At 35.2% G+C, this 24,408-nt stretch overlaps 1 long non-coding RNA gene and 1 other non-coding gene across 3 annotated transcripts in view; one reads left to right on the forward strand and one right to left on the reverse strand.

Annotated features, from left to right (window-relative positions):
- Positions 1–23,646, reverse strand: part of LOC146937364 (uncharacterized) — a 100,948-nt gene extending 77,302 nt beyond the window's left edge. The window contains exons 1-4 of one of the 2 annotated variants that reach the window (XR_015030927.1): positions 23,252–23,646; positions 23,099–23,150; positions 22,368–22,563; positions 20,857–21,056 (exon numbers count right to left, since the gene is read on the reverse strand). This is a non-coding gene — a long non-coding RNA (uncharacterized LOC146937364). Of the gene's footprint in view, positions 1–20,856; positions 21,057–22,367; positions 22,564–23,098; positions 23,151–23,251 lie in introns of those variants that run through there. The other variant, XR_015030926.1, reaches the window with a different exon arrangement.
- LOC146937372 (small nucleolar RNA R71) lies at positions 4,173–4,279 on the forward strand. Its single transcript, XR_015033632.1, has one exon. It is a non-coding gene; the product is annotated as a small nucleolar RNA R71 (small nucleolar RNA).
- Positions 23,647–24,408: the final 762 nt, after the last annotated feature.

The following is a 24,408-nucleotide window of genomic DNA, read 5'->3' on the forward strand; positions in this document are numbered from 1 at the left end:
AAAGGATAAAACAATTAAGCACATTGATTATTTTCCCACACAAACTTATATTACTTTTACTCTAAAAACTTTAAAAGGTCTAAGTTACCACTAAAGATAGAACGTGTTCCTTAAAATACCTACTCATACACTTGCTCAAAGATTGCAATCGGTTGCTTTTCTCATTGGAGAATTTTTCACAATAAAACATGATGTGGGTATAGCAAGAACACTAAAAACACAAGAAATTACTTTCATATACAAGAAACAACCTTTTTAAGAGAAGACAAAACAAAAAAAAAATTATGCCATGATTTCCATTAAAAACAAGCTACTTAATCATGTCTTTCGCTATAAAATCAATACAAAAGAATAAAGTTCAAGGAAGTTTGGAAACACTACGAGTCTAGACACTTTATTAGGCCCTCCCCCACACTTAGGGGAAGCATTGTCCTCAATGATTCAAAAGAAAAGAAATTAAAAGAGAAGAAGAAGAAGTAGAGGAAGAAGAAGAAGAAGAAGAAGAAGTAGAAGAAGAATAGGAGAAAGAGAGAAGAGAGAAGGGAAGAGAGGAAGAGGAAATCTCACAATGATTATTGAGGTCCATAAGGAGGACCTTGGAGATGGAGGTGTTGCATCATCCGATAGAGCATTTCATTGTTTTCTTCATTGATATGGTTGCCCCTTTGGACTTCATTTCTAAGCCCAGAGATTTCAACACCTTGCCTTTGTTGCTTGGTGCTCATCCTCTCAATCTCATTGTGTATCCATGCCCATCTTTGATTTTCATGAAGCTCACCTGTTTCATGGCCATGGTGCTCTTCCTCTTGGTGCAAGTTAGCACCTTCTCCTACATCATGGTGCAAGTTAGCACCTTCTCCCTCAACGTCATCTTGCTCACCTAGAACCTGCACATCATTAACATACAACAAATTTTCTGCCACCTCGGTGGTAGTCCGAGATGGGTTAGGAAGTAAAAACATGATTGACACATTTAGCTTGAGTTGGTAATGGAGGGGTAGACGATGTTTAATGAAATTCATAGCAATGAGGGTTTCCCTATTAAGTCTATTGTTTCCCTCAATTGGTTTGATCCCCTCATCCTCACCCACCTAGCTATGTATGTAATGATGCCACCCACCACCATGTCTCCTTTACTGGCCGGTCTAGTACCGACGAAGTCTAGGTAATCAATCAAATAAAAACAAGTGTTTACGGGGTGGTTATGGAGCATAGCCCATAGCATGAAGAGCTCATCGGTTCTGGTGTTCCCAAGCTTGGTTCTACCCAAAATAGTACAAGCCATTACCCTTTGAAGGTACCTAAGTACGGGGTTGTGAATGTTGCTAGCTTTGTTGGCTCTAGTGACGAATGTGTTAAGGCCGATGATACTTTCCCAAAAGGAAGCTGGTTGATAGTCAACCGGTTTTAGGCTAGGATCCCAATGATCATGGATATACCCCTCATTTGCAAAACCTAAGGCTTCACAAAAGTGCTGAAGAGACATATCATAATCATTGTTCATTAGCCAGAAGGTTACTCTATGGTTAGGGTTATCATAATTCAACCTATCTTTAGTAAAAACAATGGAACTCAAAAACTCATAGGTGAAATTCTCATAACCTCTCATAGGTTCTAACAAATCAGTCCAACCTAGCCTTCCTATCATCCTATAGACATCATCACTAAGCCCTAGCACATTCAAAGTATGAGAATCAGGATATCTAGAAGGATGTAAGGGTTTAGAGATTAGAATTTTATACCTATCCCTTTGTGAGTTGTCCTTAAATTGGATTCCATGATTCTTGACTTGCGCTTGCTTCGTTCATGGAGGTCCTCCGGAAGAGCTTGCTGGTTCCTTACCACTTCTTCTTGAAGACATTAGACCTTTGTGTGGATTGGTTTGAAGGTTTAGGGTTTGGGAAGATTTTTGGTGGAAAGGATTGGTTTAGGGTTGGGGTTGATGATTGAGTAAGTTTTATGAGTTTGGTTATGGAGATTGGTTGAGAATTTGTGGTTTTTGGGTTAGGTTTTGAAGGAATAGGGTTTTGGTTAATTATGGGTTTGGGTGGGTGAAAGTTGTTTTTGATTGGTGGTTTGTGTTTGGAATGAAGTTTGTGATTGATTTGTGGAAGAATTGAATTGGTTTGGTGGAGTTTTGATGGAGATATGAAGGTTTGAGGTTTGGTGGTTATGGAGGTTTTAGAGAGAAGTTTGAAGGTAGAGAGATGTTTGTGTTTGTGAATGAATGGAGAGGAAGAGAAAAATTGAGGTTATACCACACTAGAGGTCGGGCACGGCCGTGCCAACCCTGGCACAGGCCGTGCCAACATTCTGGAATCCTTGGCCTTTTTTTGCTTTAAAAACCTGGCACGGCCGTGCCAACCCTAGCACGGGCCGTGCCACCTCTCTGGTCCAGGGGACTTCAATTTTTTTCATTTTCTTGAATCGCACTTGGACAATTACCTACAAAACAACTTAAAACAAAGAAAAACTAACAAAAAAAAAGCAATTAAATGTGTCGGTTGCCTCCCACGAAGCGTTCGTTTAAAGACATTAGCTTGACGGTTAGAAAAAGTCCTTAAAAAGGATCAAAGAGATCATGTTGTGTAGATGACGTTATAAAACGTTCTTTCACATCATGATCTTTAATCATGCAACAAGGGTAAAGAGCAAGACCTTTCATAACACCTTCCAACTCAAATCCTATCATTTTATCACTCACTTGAAAAACGATCCTACCTAGTTTAACATCAACAAGAGCTCCCGCAGTTGCGAGGAAGGGTCTACCTAGGATTATAGGGACGTCATCGTCCTCTTCAATGTCAATGACTACAAAATCAGTGGGGATGTAAATCCCTTCTATCTTAACAGGTATGTCTTCAACAAATCCAACTAGTTTAATGGTAGAACGATCAGCTAACTTCAACTCTAACTCGGTAGGTTTCAACTCTCCTATCCCCATCCTTTTAAAGAGAGATAAAGGCAGCAAACTAACACTAGCTCCTAAGTCGCACAAGGTTTTGTTTATGGTTTCATTCCCAATTTCATAAGGTATGGCAAAGCTACCTGGATCTCTAAGCTTAGGGGTTGTCTTCTGAATGATTGCACTAGTGTCCTCAGCCAAAGCTATTGTCTCATTATGCTCTATAGCCCTTTTCTTTGAAAAAATTTCCTTTAAAAACTCTGCATATAGAGGCATCCTAGACAAAGCTTCCGCAAAGGGGATCTTAATGCAAATTTTCTTGAGGATGTTGACAAATTTATTAAATTGACCCTCCAAGTTGAGCTTAGCAAGTTTTAAAAGGGAGGGAGCTTGGGTCTTATCAAGTGGTTTCTCAGTTTTCTCACCTAAAAGCTTGACATTTTCTTTCTCAATGTTTTGAACCTTAACAATAGTATCTCCTAACTTACTACCCTCAATAGAAATGACATTAACATGAGCTTTAGGGTTGGCCTCGGTTTGACCAGGAAAGACTCCCGGTGCTTGAGAAAGAGTGGACACTTGTTGGGCTATTTGGGAGATTTGTGTTTCAAGCATTTTAGAATGAGTAGAGATAGAATCAACCATGGTATTAAGTTTGGAAAGCGAGTCGTTCAGAAATCCGGTTTGGTTTTTAAGTTCTTGAAGTTGTTTATTTTGGTCGGCAATAGAATTTTCCAACAAAATTTCCAAATTGGATTTCTGAGCAGCTCTTTGGTTGATTGCATAGCCAGGTGGTGCTACTTGTCCATAGCGATTTTGATTTTTATAAAAATTTTGGTTTTGTCTCATCCCTTGGTTGTATTGAGCGTAGTTCAATTGCTCAACACCATTAATAGCACTACCTAGTTGGCAATCAACACCAACATGACCAGTTATACCACAGATTTCACAAGAAGAAGATGCAGGAGTAGAAGAGATAGCACTAACATTGAATTTTTCAAATTTTTGAGTTAGTGCATCAATTTTAGCAGCAAGGTTATCATAGTTAGAGACTTCGTACATACCTTCCTCCTTTTTGGAGGATGAAGAACTAGTGATGGCTCTCTCATCGGTCCATTTGTAATGATTGTGAGCTATGTCTTCAATCAACGCATATGCCTCTGTGTAGTTTTTATTCATTAGAGCTCCACCTGCAGCTGCATCAACAGACATCTTAGTGGTATAAGACAAGCCATTATAAAAGGTGTGGACTATAAGCCACTTCTCTAGGCCATGGTGGGGACAAAGTCTTAGCATTTCCTTGAAACGCTCCCATGCCTCATAGAGAGATTCCCCATCTTTTTGATTGAACCGTGTGATTTGGTCCCTTAGTTTAGCAGTTTTAGATGGTGGAAAGAATCGGGAAAGGAATGCTTGCCTCATTTGATCCCATGAAGTAATGGAACCGACTTCGAGGGAATGGAACCAAGCGCTAGTTCTATCCCTTAAGGAAAAGGGAAAGAGATGAAGTCTTACGGCCTCTTGGTTCTCCTTCATGGTTCCACTAATTCGTAGGAAAACAGAGATGTGAAGATTGGGATCCTCGGTGGGGGATCCCGGAAATTGGTTTTGTTGCACCAAGTTAAGTAGGGCAGGCTTAATTTCAAAATTGTCATCCTCAACCGTTGGGTACACAATAACAGCTTGTGGCTCAGCCGTAGACAGTGTTGCATGCTCTTTGAGAGTGCCTCTCACCTCCTTCTATGTAAAAACCTTTCGATCTCGGGTATGTATACCACTCGATTTCTAGTCCTTCGCATAAAAGGTTGAGAACCCAAGAAGGTAACGATAACAGAAAGAAAAATAAAAGAAAAATAAAAGAAGTAAAGAAAAGAAAAGAAAAAGAATTCTAATCAAAAAGAAAAAGTTAATTAAATTAGTTAACTCCCCGGCAACGGCACCTAAAACTTGATAGGCCAAACCGCAAGTGCACGGTCTATCGAAGTAATAGTAGTAAAAGAGTATCGTTCCGCTAGGGAGTTGTTCAATCTAACTAACTTTTAGAAAATGATTAGAGGAGAAGAAAGTTTATAAAAAGGAGGTTTAATTGGCTGAAGGTAAATAACAATAATAAAAAGATGCCCCGGGATTATTGGTTCGTCATAATAACTAATCCTTTTGTAGCCAAGACTTTAACATCTAATTTCATGGTTTACACCTTAATTTCTAAAGACCGGTTTCCCTTTAGCCCCTCACCTTTTCGATCAAGTCCGGTGAGAGTTTACCCCTAGCAACCAAGCCTATTTCGCTGACTTGATTACTAGAAGAAGCTTATAAGGATTGAAACTACACATGTCTCAATAATTGCAAAGACTATTTCGCTGCCTTTGCAATTATTGTCTAGATTCACTTGTTCTAATATCAAAGCTCCGCTGTCGCATTATGAATTGATATTTGGGATGATGGATTAACAATTATCAAACCCTCCACTTTCGCTTCTACAGTTTGATAATGGTTAATCCATGTTAAAACGGTGAATCTAGATTAGAAATTACGGCTACATGAAATTAGGGTTTAAGCTTGGTTCGATTAGGATTATGTCATTAGACTTATCCAATAATCCCAAGACAAGAAGAAGTCTACTCACTCATGTTCATCGTATACATGGGGGAGAAGAGAGAAAGCATAAAATAAATAACAAGAAGGTAAATAAAAAGATGAACTTTTATTAGAAAGACAATTGTCACTTATTGAATTCCAAGAAAAGATGAATGTTTATGATGGAGAGCTACTCTATTTATAGATTTACAATTGACTTAAAATCTAAGCAACTATAAGGGCTAATCAGTAAAACTACAACAGGGTAACTTGGGCCCGAAGAAAAAGCAGCAAAAGAGCCTCTGGAGGGTGGCACGGCCGTGCCACATGTTGGCATGGGCCGTGCCAAGCTTCTGACTTGTGGGAGACATATTTTTGTCTCCGTATCTTCGTATTTTTGCACTGTATTTGCTCCAGACCTCTTTCTTTTGCTCCAAGACACCTTCCATCATATATTCGTTCCTGAAATAAAATAAAATGCAATTTGAATTAAAAGATTCAAAAAGGAAATAAAATTAAAATAAAATAAAACTAAATCTAAATAAAACGATACTAAATAATGCATAAAAATAGACTAAATTATGACTCATCATTTCACCGAAAACATTTCATATTCATATATACCCATTTTGACATACAAATTCAACAACAACAACACAATTATCATTCAATTCATGTACATAACCATATCATCACAATTAAGCACAAATTTTTATAATCATACCATATCATGATTTTTAGTTGAAGAGGAGTGGCAGACAATGTGCTATGGCGATTTCAGGGTGATTTCTTACTGTTCATTAAACAATTCCTACTACCAAAATATCCACCTATTATTCCACTAAACCGTATCTACCTAACTATGACCACCGTACCACCACCGCCTGCAACCTTCTCTGTTCCTTGGCGCTGCCTACACTATGAACCTATTCCCATCATCCAATCCAACAGCAAGACCGATCCAACAACACAGACTCACCAAAAAACTTTTGCCCAAGCTCTAAGTAATGTGTGTGATATTTCTCTTAACCAGCTACCGAAACCTTGCATGAAGGGAGACCACTTTGCTATTTCTATTCCAGATGATGAGTATGAAGCTGGTATGGAAGAATCCAAACTCAGTTTGCACGGGAGGATTATTTGGCCCAAAGGATCAGCTCCTGTCACCATTGATAACTTGCGCTCTAAACTGTCAGTGCTATGGAAGTCCATTGGGAGATGGGGTGTTACTTCAATAGGAAAAGGTTTTTATGATTTCACTTTTACTTCCTTGGAGGACTTGAGAAGGGTCAGATCTATGGGATCATGGGCTTTGAATCCAGGTGTATTGAAGCTTTTTGCTTGGACTCCAGACTTTAATGCTAGCATGCAACATCAAAAAATGGCGCAGGTTTGGCTACGTATCTATGGATTATCACAGGAATATTGGAGAAAGAAAATACTCTTTGTTATTGCCTCTAGTGTAGGTACTCCTATTTGCACTAATTCCATTACTAATAAACCTAAAATAGAAAGATTTTTTGGTCATTTTGTTCGGGTTTTGGTAGATTTGGATTTAAGTCTAGAGCTGAGATATAGAGTTCTTGTTGAAAGAAAGGGTTTTGCTTTCTTTGTAGATTTTGAATATGAAAATCTTCCGGATTTTTGTACCTATTGTCATTGCCACTGGTCACTATGTTGATATATGCAGAAGATTGAAAGAGAACAAAGGGAAAAAAACTGTGATCATTGACTCTAAACCACGGCAGATTTATGCTCCAAAAGATAAAGCTCTGGAGGTTGTCCAACAGGTTTCCAGTTCAAGTAACAGCCCTGCTGATGTTGAATTAGAAAAGGAAATCAATGACAATACAGATGCACACCAGCCGGCTTTGGTTGATAATCAGCAAATAGCAAAAGATAGCAATGTAGCTTTCAAGGATGCTGAAGTTAACAGTAGTGATGCTGAAACCGATGGTTCATTTGTTGAAGCTACGCAACAATTGGTGGATGTGAGTTCTAACAGCCCTGCTTCCATAAATCATGATGATTTGGTTCAATCAGACAAGGAATTCCTTCGTAACTCTTGGGCAAATTTAGCTAATGAAGAATCCTTTGAAGTTGAACAGGTTGTTTCAGTAACCAATCAGCCTATGATGAATCAGGTGACTCATTCTTCTGTCCCTAATAAGGTGCCTCAGTTGGTTGATAAAGAGGGTTTCCAGAAAGTTTTAACTAAAAGTGCCTAGAAATCTCAAAAGACTGATACCGTCAAAAGTAAATACCCCATCAGATCAAGGGTTGGACCATCCAACTCCTTGAAATGAAGTGCTTATTCTGGAACCTTAGAGGGATAGCCAACTCCCCTTTTAAGTTGGCACTAAAGAAACTCTTAGTTTCTCACAAACCTGACATTTTTTGTATTGCTGAACCTTGGTTAAAAATCTCTAAATTCTCATTGTTTTGGGTACACAGGCTCGGTTTCAAGCTTTTTGCCATTAACAATAGAGGCAACTTGACCCCTAATCTATGGTGTTTTTGTAAAAATTCCATCAATCCTACTATAGTGTCATCTGATAACCAGCATGTTGCATTTCATGTTCCTTTGAATGGAAAACTTTATGGAATTACAGCAATATATGCCTCAACATGTTACATCAAAAGAAGGAAGCTTTGGGAGGTTTTATCTCAAATTCAAATTAACCATCTGTTGCCTTGGTGCATGATTGGAGACTTTAACATGATTTTAGGGGCGCATGAACAAAAAAGTAACTTCAGACCCGTAAATACTCCAATAGAAGATTTCCAAGCTTGGTCCAATAATGCCAATCTTATCCGTATTCCAACTAGAGGTGCAACCTTCACTTGGTCCAGTGGTAGGAAAGGAAGATTTCATATTCAAAGGAGACTGGACCATGCTATTTGTAATCAACAATGGTTCAATGACTGCAATCAGGTCTCTTGTTCTACACTCACCAAGCTAAAGTCGGATCATTTTCCCATTCTTTTAGAATTCAGAAATGAGGATATTTAATTTTCTTCCCAATTTAAATTTATGAAAATGTGGGTTGCTCATCAAGATTGTTACAAGATCATTAAAAACAGTTGGAGTAACTCTATAGTGGGCTGTCCAATGTTTATTCTCAGTCAAAAGCTTAAAAACTTGAAAGAGGTTCTCAAGCAATGGAATAAAGATACATTTGGAAATGTGCATGATTTGGTTAAGTTAGCAACTGAAAAGCTTAACCAAATTCAATCCAACATAGATTCAAATGGACATTCTGATCATCTAATGCAGCAGGAACAAATTGCTCAAGCATCTTTGGAACATGCCCTTAATGTGGAAGAGTTTTTCTGGCAACAAAAATCTAAGGCAAAGTGGCACAGTGATGGTGACAGGAACACGACTTACTTCCACAGATTAGCCAAAATCAGAAATGCTTCTAGCCTCATAACATCTATCAAAACAATGATACAGTGATTTCTGATCCTGATGATATCTCAGTGCACATTGTCAATCATTTTCAATCTCTCTTCAACAATTCATCTAATATCTCAGACAATGGTTTGATAGATGAAGTGATTCCTAATTTGATAACAGATAGAATAAACAGTTTGCTTACCAGCATTCCTTCTGAAGATGAAATTTTTCATGTTGTTTTTTCTTTGAACAACAATAGTGCCCCTGGCCCAGATGGATTTGGAGCACTATTTTTTCAAACCTATTGGGACATCATCAAATATGATGTAACAAAGGCTATTTTGCAATTCTTCACAACTGGTTGGATTTTGCCAGGTTTTAACTCTAATAATATTGTTCTTATTCCTAAGACTAACAATGCAGATACAGTGAATGACTACAGACCAATAGCCATTGCCAACTTCAAGTTCAAAATCATATCAAAGATTCTAGCTGATAGGCTTTCATCTTTTATGCCTGCAATCACATCTGTGCAACAAAGAGGTTTCATCAAAGGCAGGAGTATTAAAGACTGCATATGCCCCACTTTAGAAGCTATCAATATTCTTCACAAAAAATCTTTTGGTGGAAATCTTGCATTGAAAGTGGACATTGCGAAAGCCTTTGACACTCTTGATTGGTCATTTCTTTTAAAGGTTTTAAAGAAGTTTGGTTTTAATGAGACTTTTTGCAATTGGATTCATTCAATCTTGTTGTCTGCTAAGCTATCAGTTTCTATAAATGGGAAGATGCATGGCTATTTTAATTGTACAAGAGGAGTGAGACAGGGTGATCCTCTATCCCCACTCTTATTTTGTCTTGCTGAGGAAGTTATTAGCAGATGTTTGACTAAAAAGGTAATGGCTGGCAAGTTAAAGCTTATTCAGGGCACCAGAGACATTCCTATTCCATCACACATTCTGTATGCTGATGACATGATGATCTTCTGTAAAGGTACCATTTCAAACATAAACTGTCTTAAGCAGATCTTCTTTGATTATGCTGAAGCTTCAGGTCAGTTGGTCAATCCACATAAATCATCAATCTTCTCTGGTTCAATTCCTAATCACAAACTTTCTCAAATAGCATCGTTGCTAGGTTTTAAAATTGGGTCTTTACCTTTTACCTATTTAGGTGTCCCAATTTTCAAAGGCAAACCTAAAAAGTCTTATTTTCAACCCATTGCTGATAAGTTCAAACTCAAACTGGCTAGTTGGAAAGCATCCCTTCTATCCATGGCAGGTAGAGTGCAATTGGTTAAGAGTGTTGTTCAAAGCATGCTCATTCATTGTCTTTCAATCTACTCCTGGCCAGTTAATTTGATTAAAGATTTGGAAAGATGTATGAGAAATTTCGTTTGGAGTGGGGATATTAATAAAAAAAACTTGTTACCGTCTCTTGGCACAAAGTTTGTACTCCTACTAAGGAAGGGGGATTGGGCATAAGAAATCTGTCTTGGATTAATGAAGCAGGAAATCTCAAGCTTTGCTGGGAAATTTGTCAGTCAAATCTACAATGGGCAACTTTTATGAGGAGTAGGGTTCTGAGAAATCAAACTCCTATTGCTCATCATATTTCTTCATCCATATTGTGCAGTGCCAAGCATAAATTTCCCACAATCATTAACAACTGTACTTGGCAGATTGGGAATGGAGAAAACATCAATTTTTGGTGTGATTCTTGGTGTGGAGAGCCTCTTATCTCAACTTACAATATTCTTGCTAATCTCCACATCTCAGTTTCTTCAACGGTATCTTCATTCATTCATAACTCAATATGGAATGTCCCTCAGGAAATTCATCTTGCATGTCTATCTCTTCAACAGAAGCTGAATCTGATCACCATTCCTTTCAAACACAAAGAAGATAGGCTGATTTGGAAACACTCTCATGATGGTAACTTATCTTTTAAAGATGCATACGTGTTCCAATCCAACAATACTGTTGAACAACCTGCTTGGTGTAAATACATCTGGAATGCTGCAATTCCTCCATCCAAGTCACTACTGCTGTGGAGAATCCTTCAAGGAAGGATGACAACTGATGACCACCTAATCAAAAGAGGTTGTCAATTACCATCAATTTGCAGTCTTTGTCACTTAGATGCTGAATCAACTGCCCACTTGTTTTTGGTTTGTCCTTTTGCTACTCAGATTTGGAATTGGTTTAGAACAATTACTAACAATAATTTCAGTCTTATATCTTTTTCTGATCTGTTTAAAGTGTATGAAATGACATGGTCACCTCAGTGCAAGCTAGTTATTCTTTCTGCCATCATCAATTGTCTCAACACGATCTGGTGGTGTAGAAATCAAAGAAGATTTAATGACAAGATTATCTCCATCAACTCAGCTACAAACATGATCATTTCTAGCAGCTCTTTGTCACGAAACAATACAAGCCTCACTGCTAGATCATCTATATTGGAATTTGTCATATTGAAAAACTTTAGAGTCAATCTCAACCCTGCAAAACCTCAAACCATCAAGGAGGTAATCTGGTCTCCTCCTGTTCTCAACTGGGTAAAAAGCAACTCGGACGGGGCTTCCAATGGTAATCCGGGTACTTCAGCTTGCGGTGGTCTCTTTAGGAATGCAAACTCTGAATTCTTAGGAGCATTTGCTATCAATATTGGACTATCTTCTGCTCTTCATGCTGAGCTAATTGGCGCTATGGTAGCAATTGAGATTGCTTACCATAAAGGTTGGCACTCTCTTTGGCTGGAAACTGATTCAATGTTAGTTTACCTCGCGTTTAAATCTTCCAAATCGGTACCTTGGAATCTCAGGAATAGATGGGACAACTGTATTTATTTGTTATCCTCTATGAATTTCTTTGTAACTCATATTTTTAGGGAGGGGAACAAATGTGCAGATATTATGGCAAACATAGGTCTTTCCTTAGTATCTTATAGTTGGTTTTCTCAAGCTCCAGCAGAGATTAACCCAGATTTATTGAAGAACAAGTTAGGGTTTCCCAACTATAGGGTTTCCTAAGCTTTTGAGGGTTTTGGTTGTTGTCCCCCCTCTTTTGTATTTTATTTTCTTGTTTTCCTTGTTTTTTCAATATATTATGGGGTAGCAGCTTGACTGCTCTCTCCTTTGTTTAAAAAAAAAAAGAAATTCAGGAAGAAGCTACTACTAAAGATTAGGATTGAAATCTAACCCCCTTACCTTAATTCTTCACAAACTCAAGCTAAGGCTTCACTTTAGCTCCAATCCTTGAATCTCCACTCTCCTCTAGCTCTCCTAGCTTATCCTCTTCGAAACCCTTATCTTCTCTCTCTCTCTCTCTCTCTCTCTCTCTCTCTCTCTCTCTCTCTCTCTCTCTCTATCTATCTATCTCTTCTCAAAATGTGTAAAAATGATTATGTAACCCTATTTTCTCTAACAACTAGAGTTTATATAGGCTCTACATAATTGGGCTTAACTCACAATGCCTTAATGGGCCTAACCCATTTACTAATCCAATTCAAAATGTTTCTACCCACTTAACGGTAAAATATAACAATAACGGTCACTTACCGGTTATAAAACAATTCACTACAAATCCCTAGTACTTAGTAAAATAACAACGGCTCTCACTAAGTACTAAAAATAATCCTATTCAAAATTACTAAATTACCCCTACTCACAAAATGACCAAAATGCTCCTAAGTCCAAAATGACTAAAATACCCTACTAACCCCGAATTCTACAACTCCCAACCAAAATTGAACACAGAGGCAATTAATCACATAACAACACATACAAACACACATAAAAATAATTAAATTAAATCTAGCAAAAAATCGGGTTGTTACAACCGTTTTTATGATTCATAATAAGATTTTATTTACCGGATAGAAAATAGTTCTTCTGATTCATGATTTGAAAACCTCAGTTATGCTAAAGTATTATTTCATGAATGTACAAAATAAGATGTGCATAGATCTTGGATGGATAGACTATACAATAAAAGATCTTGAGTGGGTCGACTATAGAAAAAAAGATCTTGAGTGGACCGATATACATTCCCAAGAATAATAACAAAAAACTCTCGTGCTTTGAATTTATTCAATGAAGTGCTTTTTCATGCTTAAATATATTCATGAGTTTTGACGTTTAATAGTATTATGGTTTATTGTTTTATATTCGGGAGTGGTGACGCGATATATCTTGTAATGATCCAGAGGATATTTTTTCTTGAGAAACATTCTCTTGATCATCACAAGATATATCGTGTTGCCACTCCCAAGCTTTATAACAAACAAAAGAATTTTGTAGGATATGTTCATGTATTTCTTCATATTTTTTCTTTGTTGGAATTAATCTCCATTTAGAAGAGGAATTATATTGAACAGTGAACACGCCAGCTACTAGCAAAACTCTAGGATCTAAACTTGGAGGTATACACCAAAAAGGATCCGGGGTAAGTTGATATTGATCATCTCCATTTGTCACAAAGTCATAAAAACTGAATTCTTAGGCGTGTCATCATTAGAGAGGTCACTTTCATCACTTGAAGAATAAGAAGAAGAAGAAACATAAATGTGATCTAAAAGACTTCTTTGTTGATAATTGGAAAAGTTGAGCATCTTAGGTCACCGACTATATTCTTGGGTGCAAGCCAAAATATAGCACGATGCATTTGATTTTCCTAGAAATCTAGTACCTAATACATTCAAAAGGGATCAAAGAAATAATAAAACAATAAATCATAATATTATTAAACATCAAACTTTATGAATATACTTAAGCAAAAAAAAAAAAAACACTTTCTTGAATAAATTCTACGCACAGGATATTATTATTTTTCATTATTCTTGGGATTGTATATCAATCCACTCAAGATCTTTCTATAGCCGATCCATTCATTACCTTTTTACTCTATAGTTGATCCACCCAAGATCTATGCATATCTTCTTTTGTCCATTCTTTATTAACAAATAGGCATAGTCGAGGTTTTCGAATCATGAATCAGAAGAACTATTTTCTAGATCGTAAATCAAATCTTATTATGAATCATAAAAATGACATCTGAAGTAAAAACAAGCAACATACGCAAAAACTTATAAGCTGATACATCATGTATGAATTTCAAAATAGTTCAAGATTGAAATGATAAATCAATGAGAGTAGTAATAACACAACAAATTAGCAGAAAGAGGGTGAGTGGGGACTGTCTTAAAACAAGACAAATATGAACAATAAACATAGAATAATAGAGAAGAGACTTGGAAGCACTATGACACCTTTTGAGGCTTTGTATGGAAGGAGGTGTATGACTCTGTAGTGTTGGTATGTGTAAAGAGAAAGTACTTTGTTAGGAACAGAAGTTTTGCAAGAGACTACGAAAAAGTTTAAGATGATTAAGGAGAAGATGAAAGTGTCTCAGAGTAGGCAGAAGAGTTATCATTATAAGAGGATGAAGGATATTGAGTTTCAAGTTGGAGATCATGTGTTTTTGAGAGTTAACCATGTAACCGGTGTTGGGCGTGCTTTGAGGCGTAGGAAGTTGACACCGCATTTTGTTGAACCGTTTGAGATCAATGAGAAGATTAGAGCAGTAGCATATCAGATTGCGTTACCACCTTCATTGTCGAATTTGCTTAGTGTATTTCATGTATCTCAGTTGAGGAAGTATGAGTATGATCCGTCGCATGTGATTTAAGTGGATGATTTGGAAGTAAGGGATGATTTAACCGTTGAGACTTTGTCGGTGAGGATTGAAGATCACGAAGTTAAGTGCTTAAGAGAAAAAGTGATTGTATTGGTGAAAGTGATTTGGTTTTGACTAACCAGTGAGAGCGCTACTTGGGAATCAGAGAGTCGGATGAAGGACGTATCCATAGTTGTTTTCTTCAGGTAATTTTCGAGGTAGAAAATTTTGTAAGTGGGGGAGAGTTGTAACAATCCGTTTTTCGTTAGGATTATTTTATTTATTTTATATAAGTTTAATGTCTTGTTTGTGTATTTGATTTGAGATTAGTGGATTTTTAGTCGAGAAGGGTAATTTGGTCTTTTTTAAGACTAAGGGTATTTTGGTAATTTAATGAATGAGGTTAAATTGGTAATTTAGTGTTTTTAGTGAGAATAGTTTTTTTACTAAGTTAGTAGTAACTTGAGGTAATTATTTTGAGATGGTAATTAATGAGATGTTTTAGTGAGTTAAGTGTGTAGTAACTTTTTAGAATTAAGCGATTAGAGATTTGAGTCCCAATAAGAATTAAGCTTTAATCTTGTTTTTCACTTATGGGTCATATTTGTTTTGAATGAATTATGAAATTGATGATTTTGGATGTTAATTTTCGTGCTCACAATTAAGTGTTGATTTTGGGTATGTGAAAATTGTTGGAAACTGGTTGTTGATGCTTAAATTTTATTGTTGATATGTGTTGAATTACTTTGAGATTTTAGCTTAAAATGCTGAAAATGATGATGTTGTCGTTGATTAATGATGAATTCATAATTTATGTGCTACGAATGTTGTTGGGTATATGTTGGTGGAAAGGAATCATGAATTTGATGATGATGGTTAAGTTGTTGTTTTTTGGTGAATTTTAGGAAAATGGGTTTGAACATGATAATTGGTGAACTGATGATGAATGGTGTTAAACTTGAATAATATATCTTTGATATACTATGCGGTGTGTGTAAGTTCTGTTTTGGTGAAATTTAAGTGATAAGTTCATGGTTTTAAAAAGTGATTATATGTGTTTTTGAATTTTTGATAAAATCGGTAAACAATTATGATTTTGAATGGGGAATTGATGCCTTGATGTGATTTAAGTGTTTCGTTTAATCATGGATTAAGTTTGAAAATGATTTAAGAGTCTTTTAGCTTCTCCTGTGCTTCTGATGCTCTTTATACATGTTTAAACCTTGTTAAAAATTAATCAATGGTCTTTCACACTTGAACATATATTAACATATCTAATTATTCTTCAATACTTTGTTATCATCAACACTCTAGAGGAATTGAACAATCCAATTTTTTTTCCTACCACATGAACACATGGTTAATTGTCTCAACTTTGTTGCAACATCTAAGCGCACATAAATTCACTTTGATTGGAGCTCACTTCTAACAGAAAGTGAGTCATTCATAATTGTCAAGATGAAATCTTTATGTCATTATCACAAGAACTTTTTTATTTTTTTATTTCGAGATTCAAAAATTTGAAGTTTGAATTTGGTCAACTTATCGACCTTTATTTAATGTCTATTTATGAGAGAGACAAACACGAGTAGAAGAGTAATGTGACCATCAATAGAGTTCATCAATAGACAATACAATTGTATTTTATCGCTCTTACAAAGTAACAAATAGATGTAGATAAAAAGCCCCGGAATCTAACCCTTTCGCTACATTCAATCCAAATTGATGAAATGATTTTATTTAATGGAAAATCAGTTGTCCTAGTCAAGAGTCAAGTCAATAGTCAAATCCATTGATACACCATAAAAAAAAGTCATAAATACACTCATTAAATATCATAAGGTATAAAGTTAAAAATATTTATAAAATTGTATATTTTTCCTGTCCAAATTGACCAATCAGTATTGTATTTGTTGATCGAATTTAATTCTTTTTTTTGTTGGTATTTTTTTATGGGAAATGCTAACCGGTGCACCGGGGGCACTGGTTAAGGATATAAAAAAAGGAAATTATACAGTAGTTAATACATTGAAATTATGTAATTAATTTATAATAAAGTCAAAATCAGTTTCCTTTTAGGTAATAATTCTCTTTTATGGTATGCTTAACCAGTGCCCCCGGGAGCACCGGTTAGGAGGACCCTTTTTTTATACCAAATTCTTTTGGTAGTTAGTCATTTAAATATAATTCTTTATTTTTGACCAATATTTTAAGGTAGTTAATTGATTAGATTCAATTCTTTGTTTAAAGTACATTGTATGAGTTACCCGATTTTTCTTATTTCCTTTTCGATAAAAGTTCGCGATTTATTCAATTCTGGCCTTCATACTTATCTCTTATGATATCTACTATCTTATATAAATAAGAACTATTGCTATATGATGATAACTCATGCATATCATTAATTTTATAGCATAACAAACACGTCATTTTGTTTTCGAAACCACATGGATTTTTCACTCACAATAATTTTCAGGTTAGATTAAATTTTTTCTTCCCTTTTTTTGTTTTTTTTCACGCGTATAGATGAATGTGTTTCAATTGAAAACTTTCGTTTTTTGTTTGTTGACATGTCTCATGTGAAGGAACCATATTACTTGTGATAGTCTAACACAAACACAACTCACTTGATGAAATGTGAATTTTACTATATAAAAAAAGAATTAGGAACATATTTTGAACCCATATATTCATCAATTGATCAAAATGCATGTGATTATTGTAATTTGAGTTTCAGTTTGGCTGTAATGTATTTTTTTCCATGTTCCTTCAGGGTTTCTTTTATTTATTGAGTTCCCAGGCTACTATTCATGATGAAGTGTCTATTGAAATTGAAATAATTTTTGTAGAAATCATTGAGCCCTTGTAACATACTTGTATGTATTCATCAATTAATCAAAATGTAGTAGAGCATAAATACACTCTTTGGTTTGTTGCTAGGGTGGTCTTTGTGTGGGTTTTCTTAGTTCTTATGCTTCATAGCCTTATACTTGTATTGTATTTATGCCATTATCTTGGGCATTTCTTGTGCTCATGATAGAGGTTACTAGTAAATTTATTTGATGATTAAAAAAAATGATAATTTGTCTAATGTGCTTTGATTAAATTGTATTATTTTTGAAAAGGAGCATCATATTTTGGTTTCAATAGTGTTGTACCAACACTGAACTATATTTTTTGTCAAAAAAGAAACATTGAATTATATTTATGATTTGCAGAAATTTAAATTCCAAAAATATTGGAGGAACGGTGAATCAATTATTGTTATTGATGTTCTCAAAGAAGGTACAAGATCGAGTTGGAAGCCAATGGTTACTTGGAGAGCATTGTGTGGAAATTCATCTTCAGGTGTCAGCGTAAATGCTAACTCAGAAAAGGTAAAGGCCATTGATTACATGGCTAGTTGTGAGGTTTGTTTTCTTTGGCTACTTTTGTTGATTTTCTTCTATATGTCACTAGTATCATATAAAATAGTTAAATTTGAATTGTGTAAGTCTAAGACATATAAAGGTTGGTCAAATGTAAAAATAATAATATTAATAGGAGCCCTAAAACAAATATGTATTTGGGGGGAAATTTTTTCTGCTCACATTTCTAGAAAATCACACATGTTTTCATTTTGTGATGTCTAATTTCCCTTAAAGAATATATTTCGATTGTATTAACAAGAGTGAGTCTTTCATTGTTGGCGTTTTTTTATAGTTACATTTCATTTGGTGATGTTCGTTCTTGCGCTTTAGAATAACATGTAACTTTAATTGTCATTTCGTTCTTCATATTATACTCCCCCAACCCATAAAGGAACCAGGACACACAAGCTAGTTTCGAAAAGACCCAATAGGGTTATTTTAATTTGTTTTTCTTTAAATGGAGCAGAATCAACTATCAAACTTTTGAATAACCAAATATTATCATATCCGCAAACATCTCTAGCATATCATTTCTAGTCCTCATTCCTATCCTTCTACATTGTCTTTCATTCTTTCTGTCTGGTTAGTGTTTCTAAGTCTCTTCTATGTTATTATATGTTTATGGTCCACTTGTCTTATTTGAAGTTAGTCCCCACTTGCATCTCTTTCACTTGATTTCTTGTGTTATTGATACACTCATTGATTTATCATTTCAATCATGAACTATTTTAAAACTCATATACCATGTATCAGATTATAAGTTTTTGTCTATGTTTTTTTTTTTTTAACTTCAAACGCCGTTTTTATGACTCATAATAAGCATTTATTTACCGGATAGAAAATAGTTCTTCTGATTGATGATTCGAAAACCTCAGTTATGCTAAAATATTATTTCATGAATGTACAAAATAAGATGTGCATAGATCTTGGATGGATCGACTATACAATAAAAGATCTTGAGTGGGTCGACTATAGAAAAAAAGATCTTGAGTGGATCGATATACATTCCCAAGAATAATGATAAAATACTCTTGTGCTTTCAATTTATTGAATGAAGTGCCTTTTCCTGCTTAAGTATATTCATGAGTTTTGACGTTTAACATTATTATGGTTTATTGTTTTAATATTTCTTTGATCCTTTTGTGAATGTATCAATATTAAATTTCTAGGAAAATCATATGCTTCGTGCTATATTTTGGCTTGTACCCAAGAATCTAGTCAATGATCTAACAGACTCAGGTTTTCCTAATAATCAACAAATAAGTCTACCAGATCACATATATGTTTCTTCTTCTTATTCTTCTTAAGGTGATGAAAGTGACCTATCTAATGGTGACACACCTTAGAAGTCAGCCCTTTATGACCTTGTGACAAATGGAGATAGTCGGGATCAACTTACCCTAGATCCTCTTTGGTGTATACCTCCAAGTTCAACTCCTAGAGTTTTTCCAGTAGTTGGCGTGTTCACTGTTCAATGTGATTCCTGTTCTAAATGGAGGTTAACTCCAACAAAGAAAAAAATATGAAGAAATACGTGAACATGTCATTCAAAATCCTTTTGTTTGTGATAAAGCTCGGGAGTGGTGATGCGATATATCTTGTAATGATCCAGAGGATATTTTTTCTTGAGAAACATCCTCTTGATCATCACAAGATATATCGTGTTGCCACTCCCAAGCTTTATAACAAACAAAAGAATTTTGTAGGATATGTTCATGTATTTCTTCATATTTTTTTCTTTGTTGGAATTAATCTCCATTTAGAAGAGGAATAACATTGAACAGTGAACACGCCAACTACTAGGAAAACTCTAGGATCTAAACTTGGTGGTATACGCCAAAAAGGATCCGGGGTAAGTTGATATTGATCGTCTCCATTTGTCACAAGGTCATAAAAACTGAATTCTTAGGCGTGTCATCATTAGAGAGGTCACTTTCATCACTTGATGAATATGAAGAAGAAGAAACATAAATGTGATCTAAAAGACTTCTTTGTTGATAATTGGAAAAGTTGAGCATCTTAGGTCACCGACTATATTCTTGGGTGCAAGCCAAAATATAGCACGATGCATTTGATTTTCCTAGAAATCTAGTACCTAATACATTCAAAAGGGATCAAAGAAATAATAAAACAATAAATCATAATATTATTAAACATCAAACTTTATGAATATACTTAAGCAAAAAAAAAAGCACTTTCTTGAATAAATTCAACGCACAAGATATTATTATTTTTCATTATTCTTGGGATCGTATATCAATCTACTCAAGATCTTTCTATAGCCGATCCATTCATTACCTTTTTACTTTGTAGTTGATCCACCCAAGATCTATGCATATCTTCTTTTGTCCATTCTTTAATTAACAAATAGGCATAATCGAGGTTTTCGAATCATTAATCAGAAGAACTATTTTCTAGATCGTAAATCAAATCTTATTATGAATCATATAAACGACATCTGAAGTAAAAACAAGCAACATACGAAAAAACTTATAAGCTGATACATCATGTATGAATTTCAAAATAGTTCAAGATTGAAATGATAAATCAATGAGAGTAGTAATAACACAACAAATTAGCAGAAAGAGGGTGAGTGGGGACTGTCTTAAAACAAGACAAATATGAACAATAAACATAGAATAATAAAGAAGAGACTTGGAAGCCCTATGGCACCGTTTGAGGCTTTGTATGGAAGGGGGTGTATGACTCTGTAGTGTTGGTATGTGTCAAGAGAAAGTACTTTGTTAGGAACAGAAGTTGTGCAAGAGACTACGAAAAAGTTTAAGATGATTAAGGAGAAGATGAAAGTGTCTCAGAGTAGGCAGAAGAGTTATCATGATAAGAGGATGTAACACCCATACTAGAAATTACCTAGGATATCTAGTATGCTCGTTAAACTTGGCATTGGATACATTAAAATTACAATAATAAAATTTCTTCCGAACATATCATAAAACTACTTGTCTATACATTTAAAATAATACCACTGACGTGTACAACATACATGCAATGAAAAGTAAACATAATTGTCCAGCTTCTTTCTCTACTTCATCACGAACTGCCCTGCTTGCGATCCACCTGTGTCTCTGAAATAAAATAAAAGGGATTGGGGTGAGACGGGATGTCTCAGTGAGTTCCACCTATCCTAGACTGTAGGCAATCTCAGAGAACCTAGGATCGCCATTTGTCTCTAAACTCAACCATTTTGGGTTTATGCAATTTATCATGCATAACTGAGCGATCGGGGGATAATTAGGATCGCTGTCTAAAAGACTGATGTAATCCTGATACTAATACTCAACTCAATAATTATAATCATAATGTCTGTCATATTATGTTAGAAATGTTAGCGTTGAACAAACAATATTATCTGAGTTGATTTTACGGAATAAACCCAGGTGGAGTAACCCCGGAATTTATTCCACTCTGACCGGTAATAATTTCCAACTGGCGGGAACCCAACTGACGGGGATACCGGACTCCTCTTATTGTCATGGGGTCATCCTTACGGATAGTGCCCGTTCCAACTGGCGGGAACCTTTCGTATCCAACTGGCGGGAATAGCGAAAGCCATGACTTATAAATTATTTAATATTATAAACTGAACTGATTCTCTGATAACTGAGTTAATCCTCAACTCCACTACTGACGGGGAGCTAGAGAGGAATAACTTATCTTAACTGATTTTCTTATAATGATAACATCCTGAATCTGATAATAAAGACGTAGTGATTCCGTCTTTATTCTGAAATTAATTCTGATACTAACCTATTCAGGTTCTAGGCATATCGTTGTCATATGCCATTCCTAAAAGGTTATAAGATTTCCCCATATCCTGATAAATTAAATTCGACTAATTAAGTCGAACTTCCATACTTAGAATTCTTTTCTTTCCAATGATTGGAAATCTACTCATGAATGATTTGTTTCAATGGCTAATTTACTCTAAACATTCTTTCACACAAATAAATATACACTATGGTAGTATATGATTAGAGGATATTCATAATACAATTTCGGCTACATATTCGATAAAAATGAGAATTTAGAGTCTTAGCCAAACCAAACCATCATATCACTTTAAAAGTATAATTTATATTAGCTAAGAGTTGAAATAAAGTAATAAAATTCAACAATTCTCACTTTCCGGAATGTTAGCCGAAATTGCATATTTATTCATACTCACGTAAAACTTATCATAATAATTTTCCTCTAACTCCTACATTACCATAAGCATATTTATCAACATAAAAACTATTTTAGAGTACACTAGCAAGGGTGTGAACCTTAATCAAAATGTCACTAAATTATGTTCTAATGTACCAAATCATGTTCTATTATTCTAAAGTCATAATTTTAACTACCCAAAGGGAAGTTTCTAACTAAAAGGAACTCACCGTGAATCATTCCTGCAAATTGCAAGCAACTTATCCCAAAATCTGCAGCTCTGCTATCTCCAAAACTCTATAATCACTTTCCCAAAATAGCTTATGCCTTAGCTTATAGGTTTTGCCCCTTCTGAAACAATTCAAACCACTCGTGACATAGCCTTACTTCATCAACCAGCTTACACAAAAAATTTCATTTCAGTCCCTGTACCAGAAGTTCGCCGTTTGGCTACTTAAGCACTTCGAAAACAGCTTAATTATCATTTAAGCACTTTTAACATTACTAAAACATCTTATCATTTTTCCATTACTCATATGTCAATCAAAGATATCTCTCATAAGCTGTTCTTTAGAAAATAATACTTGAAACAACTTAACTTCCAACTTAAGTTATTCTTCAACGGCTTAACTAGCAACTTATAACTTCTATCACATATATTTCGACCCAACCTTTAACACAGAAGTTCCAACATGTATTATTAGCCCTATGAACCACTTATACAGTAATTTGAACTCACAACTTAGTCATTTAAGGCATTTTGCTCAAAACAACTTAACTGACAGCTTATGACCTCTAAACAATTCAATTTCTGCTCAAATTTTCCAGAATCAAATCAAACATGTACACACATCTCCTATCCCATTTCTACAGCAATCCTAACATGTTTATCCCAAAAATCAGTTATGGAAGCTTTTGGAAAACTTAGTCACAATTCAAGCCATTAATCACTTGTACTTACACTCAATTTCAACTTTCAGCCCTTTCCTCAATCTTGACACTTCTCTTTGCATCTACACATCAACAAGAACCATGTTCAAGATCTATGGCAACATACAAGCATTACAACCCAAGATTGTAAGAAAAGCTCCAAAGTTAACACAACCATACATACCTATCCCATTCAAGCTTGGATGTTGTTTTTGTAATGGATTTGCATTGAAGAATGGAGGAATGGATGAGAGAACCGTGAGAGAGCTAGAAGGTGGGAGTAGAAAAATTATGATATTTTTAGGGAAAGAAGAATGTAGAAAGTGTGAGAAAATATTGACCTTTAGCCAATTTTAAAAAAAATCTTGAGTGACAAGATTACCAAAATACCCTTCAAGTGAAAAAGACATAATTATCCTCCGTTAATTCGTAACCATTTAATTTCTCATGTCCGTTGAAATAGTAATACGAGAAACTTACCAAATATCGTCGATTTCTCAATAAGTAATTAATCCTTTGAAAATTATTTCCGTTCGGACATGTAACTGATACAACAATTTATTTAAAATTACGTGGGATATTACAGAGGATGAAGGATATTGAGTTTCAAGTTGGAGATCATGTGTTTTTGAGAGTTAACCATGTAACCGGTGTTGGGCGTGCTTTGAGGCGTAGGAAGTTGACACCGCATTTTGTTGAACCGTTTGAGATCAACGAGAATATTAGAGCAGTAGCGTATCAGATTGTGTTACCACCTTCGTTGTCGAATTTGCTTAGTGTATTCCATGTATCTCAGTTGAGGAAGTATGTGTATGATCCGTCGCATGTGATTTAAGTGGATGATTTGGAAGTAAGGGATAATTTAACCGTTGAGACTTTGTCGGTGAGGATTGAAGATCGCGAAGTTAAGCGCTTAAGAGAAAAAGTGATTGTATTGGTGAAAGTGATTTGGTTTTGACTAACCGGTGAGAGCGCTACTTGGGAATCAGAGAGTCGGATGAAGGACGTATCCAGAGTTGTTTTCTTCAGGTAATTTTCGAGGTAGAAAATTTTGTAAGTGGGGAAGAGTTGTAACAACCCGTTTTTTCGTTAGGATTATTTTATTTATTTTATATGAGTTTAATGGCTTGTTTGTGTATTTGATTTGAGATTAGTGGATTTTTAGTCGAGAAGGGTAATTTGGTCTTTTTTAAGAATAAGGGTATATTGGTAATTTGATGAATGAGGTTAAATTAGTAATTTAGTGTTTTTAGTGAGAATAGTTTTTTTTACTAAGTTAGTAGTAACTTGAGGTAATTATTTTGAGATGGTAATTAATGAGATGGTTTAGTGAGTTAAGTG

Source organism: Medicago sativa, chromosome 3 (genome assembly GCF_051527215.1).
Source record: "Medicago sativa cultivar Bolivia chromosome 3, Bolivia_mono, whole genome shotgun sequence".
NCBI lineage: Eukaryota > Viridiplantae > Streptophyta > Magnoliopsida > Fabales > Fabaceae > Medicago > Medicago sativa.